Raw genomic sequence first — 9,533 nt, forward strand, 5'->3', positions numbered from 1 at the left:
TTTCTGTATTTGTTACAGCAGGGTGACAAGTTATCTCTGCATTTTAAAAAGAAAATAATGGTAACCAGTTACATAGTGACAATTCAACGCTGCAGCGCAAGTAAGTATCTTTCTTGACAACTTCACAAGCATGGGAAATATTACTGTCTACATAAAACATACACAATTTTATAAATTCTTTGAAACCATTAACTCTTTATATTTATTTGGACAGAAGCTTAATTGTTTAAAGCGCCTGAATACGCGCTTGATAAAGAGAAAACTCACCGCCAGGGGTCCCTGATGTCAAGACTGTAGTTTGCACGTTACATATCCAAAATCAAGCGTTGCCAAAACTTAAACTACAGGATTATAAAAGGCCTTGCAACACTTAACATTAGTGTCCACGTATCGTATGCTAATATATGCACTCAGCTACAGCATTAAGGATAGCAAAACGTCTCTACAAGCAGTAGCTTACCACACAAATCTTAAATGTTAAGAACATCAGAAGACCAATTAGTTGTGTAGGCTAATGTAACATGGAGACTGGTGTAAAGCTGACTGATAATCAGAGAACGAGTATTTTTAGTTATTCTCATTAATCCTGTTTGTAAGTTTTAAAATGCCAGTCTCAGAGCCAGAGATGCGCTCTTCTGCTGTCACTGAAGGTTCATTGTCTGGTTAAAGTCCCGTTTAGTGCTCTACAGGTTCAAATCAACACAGTAAGTGCTGTAACAGAGGTATGTCCAAACACTCACAGCTGCAGGGCAAGAGACAGGACATTCATTTAACCTAAGTGACCTTTGTGAATGAAGAGAGCGGACTCTTCACTTAAACACACTTCATTACGCGTGTAGGGGTCAAGAAAATGACAGCATTTAGTCTCCATCTTTTGTCGGAATGGATATGCTGCCTTCAGACCTATAAGATGCACGTGCATTTTTTCTTTACTGATTGATTATAAATTGACACTCATCTAAATAGCCTATATGTGCACGCGTACCCGTGTTAGAAAGTTATTCTAAGAGGCTACATTGTAAAGAGAAGTGCAGCTTAATTGTCATGCAAGAACCAGTAATAATAATAGTTAGGCTACAGTAAGAAGTGGTGTTAATAATGTTAAATATAGCTATTGTATATAGACAGTAAGTATATCATTTAAAATCAACTGAGGTGGAGAAAAAGGAGTGCGCGTCTGAAATATTTGTCCAAAATGCAATTTTAATTTCAGTGCGTAAAGGCAATATAGACTGTAAGTGGCCGATCAGAGCAAACAGTTGCAGCGGATTTCAAGAATGTTATTTACAGCTGACCAGTTTACAACTAGATCGCGCTTTAAATGGTTTATTTCTGTCTTCCTTTGTTTCTTTTAAAGTTAAAAACTTATATATTATGTACCCTGTAATTCAAGCCATAAAGTTTGAATTAAGGCAGATATTGAATCAAGCCGAAATAAACTGTCTGTAGCAATACAGGAGCTAAAATATCTGCTGTAAACAATTTGGAATGTACTGTAGTTGTAGCAAATGCAACAATAAGTGTAACATTTTTTGATGCATTCTGTTACGCGTTTTAATAATAAGAATTCCTAATGCAACGGTGGTCATCAGAGACAAAGAAAACAAAAAGGAAACGGGAAATATTTACATCTGCTGTCCCTTTTCTTTTCTAAAAATATAATTTTCTCTTAAAAAAGAAATCTGCATATGGTTATCAGATATATTTTTAAAGCACGATTGTATTTATACACTCTTGTATTTTGTATTTTCCTTTTAGACACATAATCAGCTTTATTGGATTACAAGGATTTTTTTTTTCATCGGTTCCAGAAGCTTCAGTACTTGGGGACAAATAGACACATGGTAACAGAGTAACAGATTGCAGTCACCTATAGTGATTTACCATGTAAAGGTATGTGCAAAATTGAAATGATAAATGCATAAAGCCGACCTACTTGTACCAAGTTTTATATTTTGAATTTAATAACCCTCTTAATCATTTTAAAAGGCACATTTTTAGGGCAATGCTAAAACTATAGGCATAACTTGCTTACTATAGGAACTCTGAAACCTATAGGCGACACTCTGTCGCGCGCGCACTCAGCAAACCATGGAAAGCGCGCGCGCAAGAGAGAGAGAAAGAAGGGGAGAAAGGGAGCACGCGCGTGATTGTGATTGGCCGCTCGGCAGCCTGCTGCTGGAGTGACGTCACTGCAGGAGAGAACTGCCAGAGGAGGATGCATTTAGTCAGAAACTAGACTCTCTCAAGCTGAAGAGAGAGAACATCGCATGCACAGAGTGCAGGAGGGAAGGGAGCGAGACCGAGACCATCGCATGCGTGCGTGATTTCAATAAGTAAACCTCGCGTCTCCTCTCGCGTCCACGCATGAACACTGTAAGCATGCTTTTCAAGGGAGGAATTCCCCATCTTGGAAATTAAACTGCCCGTTCCGTTCTCTGGATGGCTGAGACGCAGCATTCGATGGCTGAATACTCAAGGACTGCGAGTTCTGAATGGAAAACGCATGGCTGAAGAGTTGGGCTTTTGACTAGATGCTTCTGCGCCGCTCCGAGATTTTAGCGTCATGTTCTTTAACGCGAGACGCACGGGAACCTCTATTTGTCCCCGACACACGGCCACTCGTAGCTTACTTTCTGACAGAGAGGAATATGCACGTCAGTTGTTAAAAGTAAGGTTTTTAAATTACCTCAGTTATTTCTGCGTACTCTTGTGCAGCTGTATTTTTAAACGTGAACTGACTCGTAGCACAGCTTGAATCACTCAATTGTTTTGGTCACGATAACTCCTAATAACTTAGCAGTCTCTAAGTGGACTTTAAATGATAAATAAATGCATAGGCTATGCATGCATATATGTATGATACTAACAATTTACGTGAATTGCTTATAACTGACCCCATGTGACAGACAAGGCCATGTTGAGTGGTAAGTGTGCATGGCCCTCTGCACTTTGTATTGAAAATGACATTTTCATGAAATATGTAGCGGTTACATTAACAACTACATAACCTAAGAAGCCATTTTTAAGTCATTTTGGATTATGTACACTACTTGTATGTTTGCAGTGCTTTAGCCCTTTAATAACTTGATGTTGGTAAATCATGTCTACTGCACTTTTCTTGTATAGGCTATATTTATATTTATAAATAAAAAAAGCTATATTAGTCTGCTTGCGGACATTTTTCTCAAAATGCATGCTTATATAAATAGCTTTTATAATACAATACAGTGTGCATATACTTGATGGAAAAAGCGTAATAATTTGTATCATTTAGAAATAACACCAAATGTAATTAACGATATGACGTCACATTTACGTGTTCAGTAGACAGGTTTTGAACAGTCAGAAAAAGTTTAAAATGAAAAACATAATTGTTGAAATATATTTCAACATGCGTCCCTGAAAAATAAAAGTTATAGGCCTATAATATTAACTTTATAAGCTATTTAATTTTTATAATTTTGTAGGGAAAAGTAAGATTTACATTAAACTCTTGGCTAAAAGGCCTTACCCACTGCAGTTTGCGGAATTATAATGCACGAGATGAAGATGAAATGATGCATGGTGATGTAGGCATGTGGAGGCGTGATAACTGTCTGATTGTTGGGAGCTAACGAGCCAGATGAAATTTTTAAGGATTATTAGTGACCAGAAGGGACAAAATCCCGTTTAGATGAATGGAAACCCTGACAAGAACTCCAAAGGCTCTCCAAACCGCAACTTCAGGCCTTGAGTATTGTGGATTGTCTTCACCACGTGCTTGAGGTCTGGAGAACCTCATAAGAACATTCAACACTTGACTTGTTAACAGTATTTACAGGTCTATAAAAAAGATTGTGTAATTTGAGTGTAATTTATTTATTGCGCAATAACCCTGTTTTCGTTTACCAGGTCAACTTTATGAGATGTTCCACATAAATAAATAAAAAAGTGTTGACAGGAGGTAGTTGCTATCTTTGGTTATCTAGCTGTATGAGTGTTTATCTGCCTTCATAAAGCTAGATAACCGAAAGTAGAAACGTCCTCCTTAACTGCATAGTGGACAAGTTGGGAAGAAATGATCGCAGGGAACTGCATGAGGTAAGCAGGCCCTCTGCTCTGAGTGAGTCATACAGACCATTTAAACCGCTGCAATGTAATGTAATATGAACTTGCGTATAGGTCATAAATAATGTTTCAGGATTTGTCATTTTAATTGCACAGGTGCACGTTTGTGGACGCGTTCACTATTGCAACAATTTCGAAACCTATAGTGCCTTTGTTAAAAAAATCAAAAGGGACCAGGCTATAGCTATTTGACTTGTGTTTGACATTATATAAAAGAGCTGCAATTTACAGTTTTAATATTTTTTATAAATATTAAAATTGATGTTTGATTTACTTACCTGTTTTTTTTTTAAGTTATAGTTTGACTTCAGTCAGTTTTGCTTTTGATGTCAAATGTGTGATTTCGTCTGAGAAATAATTAAACAGCTATAAGGAGAAAAAGTATGTGTAGCTAATTGTAGCCTATACAATTATTGTAACGAGAAAACTGAATCAGAGAAAACAAACAGCAAACTTTTGCTGTTATTTAGGTTGTAAATAAATAAATTTAGGCTGTACATCACAATCGAGTAATAGGTCTATTTTGTACTTTAATTTCCGCGCAAAATCTTTGTCAAGATAGCGCATTGTTAACTTTGCGTTGGATGAGTTAATAAACATCCTAGCTAGTCCCAAACGCTGCCTACTTCGAACCCCCCCCCCCCCCCCCCCCCTCCCCCCCCCCCCCCCATATCTTTTCCCCAACCAGGTAAACCCTGCGTTTATTCAGCACCTGACGCGCAAAATGAGGCCTGCGTTTAATGCGCTTGAATCGGATCTCATAGCTCGATCTTGGGAAACCATGTGGATTTTACTAATCGAGGATAAATGAAGGTTTAAATAGTATGTTGAAAATCCCTCCTCTCAACACACACACGATGACAAATAAGGATGTCTGAGATGATGAAAAGGTGGAATCGTTTTTGTCATGTCCACGAAATGGCTTCCTTCGTTTTGGTGATGATTTAGTAGAAAAGGTATTAAAATATTACGAATTTTTACTATATAATCTTGAAATCTTAAGAATGAGAATTCCTTTTTTTTGCAGTCTGTAGATAGTTAGGCTACTAGACATTTTTGACATTAAGCCTCACAGAATATAGACTTACTAAAAAAAATAATAACTTGAAAAATTGTAAATTATAAAAGTATATATATTTATTTTATTTTATTTGTATAAACTGCTTTTTTTTAAACAACCTTGATATAAAAAAAATGAACGTGACGTCATTGCCCCAGTCACAGTAACAACTATTAGGCAATGACATCATGCGGAAGCAGCTTCATTATGATTGGTCATATTAATCTGGCTGTACACATCAAAGATGAAGACATGAGGCGGAAACGAATGCGGAACGAAGGCATTTTTTTCCATCCCTGTGGCTTTTTTATGACATAAGACATAATTGTGATACATCACCCGTATATTACTGTTAAAATATTGTAATATTACAATGCAAATATTAGTTTATGTTTACAGCTCAAAATTGTGCTTTTGAAGCTTCACTTCAGAGAAGCACACACATACACACACACACACACACACACATACTCTAGCCTGTGTGTTACGATGCTTTTCAGTAAATCACGTATTAAAAATACTGTGTCCTTCATTTATGGTTATATTAAATTAAGGTATTTATTATAGTGACACAATATTAGACATTTCTGAAAATCTAATGGCGTGTGTGCTTCAAATTTAGGCCAATTTAATCTCAATTGGACTCAATACATTGCCTGACATATTAGTCTTTGTTTTACTGCTGTATGGATAATAATAAATGCACATGCTAAATACATAAGATGCATACTTTTATTTTCAGAGACAGAAAGAAAGGTGTCTAAGTTTAGAGTGCCAATTAAACTAAATGAAGAGAAGAGGAAATTATTGATCATTTCAATTTGACAAGAAAAAAAGCAACTAACCTAGAGATGATAGAGAACAAAAACGAATACAATTCATGAGCTGACTGAGCAGATTTTACATTCTCTAAATTTGCCACTTTAAAAAAAGGTTTGAAATGTGCAAATTAGGCCTTGCTTGAGCTTTTTAATTCAGTGTTCATTATCTGGCTGTCAGTTATGTGTTTGTGAATTCTATCAATAATTTAAATGTAAAACTAAAATATTCGGATGATCATCTAATCCTGGTGTCTTTTATTACTTCACCTCACTGTAGCCTCTCAAACTGCAGTGTCTTTGTGAGAGACCAGAGGACTGGAGCTAAGGGGGGAAACGCCATCTGGTAAGTACAATCAAGGCGTATTACAATGCAACATTGTAATTAGAACAATTAGTTGTAGAGTTAATCTGATTCAAACACACAGTAAATCATAAAGTATATGCTAATGAATGCATGCACTTGAAAGGAACCAAATGCGGATAGTAATCCCCAATCAAGTCCAAGACACTATATGCATGACATGAATCTTTCAGCAGAAAACCTATCTGTTTCTCTCCCTCTCTCAACATATACATGCATATTCATAAAAAGCATTCTGTTTGTGGTTGCGTGACCTAGATCTGTGAAAATGTTTTCCTGTTTTTGTGTATGTGTGCATTATAGTTTATTCCTCACAAATTCACACTCATCCAACCACCCGCCTTTACGATCCTCATGCATTTTGCATATATAAATGCACATTGTAGATATTCAACCTTTAAAGACACTAATCTAAGTTTCACATTTGTAGCAGACACCAACGATTTCTTTACAGTAAAGTGCAAATCATAATCAAAATCATAATATTTTTCAATAGATACATTTTGTGTTAAGCTGTATGGCGTATGTTTATTTGAGAATTCAAATCAGGCAGGCGTGCAATTCACACACAATATTAGCAAATGACTAAGAAAAGGGCTCGCTATGGCTGTTAAACATAAAACAGCATAATTATGTCACGAAATATCCCTCAAAGCATTAGACATGACCTGTGTAAAAAGAAGGCAAATAAATCTAAATCACAATACATTTCAACATGCCTGAGAATCTGTGGTTAGTATGACTGCAGGACATTAGGCCAAAGGCTTCAATGCGATAAATGATCAGAGAGAGGAAATTATATGTCCGTCTCCATCTCGATAATGATAAGAATGTATGGGCCACTATCACATTGCATATTACTTTATGTAAAATTAATGTGAGCAAAGAAATTCTGTCATCATTCATTAACAATGATCTTTTCCAGCTAAACTGGTTACCTAGCACAATTGAATAAGGGTTATTCAATGAAATTATGGGTGGACAGTAATTGATGTGGGCCAATTCAGTATACCTTCACAGTGACCAATCGCACGAGAACACAAAAGCTGGACGTTCGTGCCTTCGCACCATTCGTGTTGAGCCAACGCACAACTATTTACATTACTAATACCAGGATTGTCTGAACGTGCAGTTACTTAGCATGACACGAGCAAGAAATTATGGTCGCCTGATACCATTTATATTATCCAAAGAAATAATATATAGCAGTTGCCATGACATCTGCTTTGGCAGCGATAAAAGGGGCTTTTTGTCCTTTATTTTCTTGTTTCCCCTTAGCAACTGCCTGCCATTTACACTGCCTTTTTGGAGCAAGAGGGAGAGAGGAAAAAATGGTGCAATTGTCCAAATGAAAGAAAAGAAAAATAATAGTCAACCCTCATCCTTCTTCTACCAGCTCCCCTCCCTTCTTCGTCAACGGAAGCATTTAGTGCCATCTGTGCCCCCGGAGAAAAGAGGAAAAAAAAGAAAGGAGTGAGACTCTACATCCCAAGTGCCAACAGGGACAAAGAGTCTGCCAGTTGCCACGGACCACCAGATGCTGGAAGACTGCAAGTCTGAATGAGGGGTGTGCTTTCAGGAAGCCATCTTGATGGAGAAGCTGGCTGCTGCTCCCTAAAATGGCTGTGTTGGCATGAGGTAAGCTGCATCGTTGCCTATATCAGACTAGCCACCGCATTTTTGCCACTGCTTTTAGCTCCACTGGTGGGTTTGCCAGGTCGTTCGAAACGTAAAGCCTACTAGAAAGTGCTTTTTTGGCGGCGTGAGATTAGGCCCAAATCGTTTTCTCTAATTAGAAAATATCCCCGTTATCTAAACGCGCACACTGAGATATGCACAAAGGCTTTCTGATTTGTGGCAAGCTTTGAACGCAAATGAATCCCTCCTGCTGCTATATACGTATTTTCAATGAAAGCAGCTATTAATTTGTGCTCTTACCCCGTTAATTGACTGAAGGTTGCGTTATGTGTGTGTACAGGACGAAACCGTGCGACGAAACCCTCGGTTCAGCGATGACACCAAAATGACCAAAAAGCGAGAGCTGCTTGAACTCACTCGAGATACTAAGTTAATTGACATACGGCATCCTCTTGACCAAAGCAACAGAGTCAACCTGGACTGAAGAGCACTTTTGTTTCTGCTGCTTAATGATACAGCAAATTGCTGGCACAAAGGTGCCAAGTGCCCCTCACCAGCTTACAAAAGCACGCATGCTGCCCTGCCCAACTTTAATGTTAGAAAAGAGGTCTGCAGGCTCTCGCACTGTGCCGTGCTTTTAATGATGTTTTGTGCCTTTTAAAATAGCCACAGTTTGTATCATTAGCTGGTCAAGAGGCGAGAGGTGCAAAACATCACATTGCTCGCTCGGTTCACTAGGATGTTACGTGGTTAACGGAAATGTACACAGGCCGCCTGGTTGCAGAGAGCTGCGTGTTATGTCATTGAAATAGATGGAAGACACTGAAATGCACTTCACAAAGGTGACTGGTTGCGTCATAATGGATTGCTGGTGATATACAGAGATGTGCTGGTGTGTTCATTGGTGAAGATTATTACAATAGGTGGAACACGTACAGGCATTTGCTCTAGGATTTGCTCTAGCTTTTTTGCTATAACCAAAACAACACAAACGAATAGAGCGTAAATATTCAAAATCCATCGAAACGTATTGAAATGCAAAGACGAGACAAATGATGCGTCATCTGCTGAATATTTAAAGCCACTGAATCCTCCTCGTAATAACAGAAAACTGTTTTTGCATACTTACTGAGCGTGGAAACCCTGTGTGCCTAAAAGACCTCGTTGTCCATAAATGAGCTTTTTTAAAAAGACTGACATTTTATCCTAAAAGAGGAGGCTTGGCAGAAAAGCCCATCAAAAATGACGTGTAAAAAAGATCACTGATGTACGGAAGGTGCCCGTGGAGCTTACAAATAAAGGAAACAATGATGCAAGCGTCTCTGTTAATGAAAAAGACCAGACAAGCTCTGCATATTAACATAATTGCATAGGAACAAGCAGAGAGGACTGAGCCCCCAATTAAAGGCACAGCGGCGCTTTAGCAACGACACGTGGCAGCGTTCTATATTTTGAATGTTTACGTTTAAATCTGAATTCCGATTTTTGAATTTCAAAGCAAAAAAAGACTTTGATGTCACTGTTGTGCTTGTGTTCTGTCTGC

The sequence above is a fragment of the Barbus barbus genome (genome assembly GCF_936440315.1).
Source record: "Barbus barbus genome assembly, chromosome: 2".
In the NCBI taxonomy this organism is placed as follows: domain Eukaryota; kingdom Metazoa; phylum Chordata; class Actinopteri; order Cypriniformes; family Cyprinidae; genus Barbus; species Barbus barbus.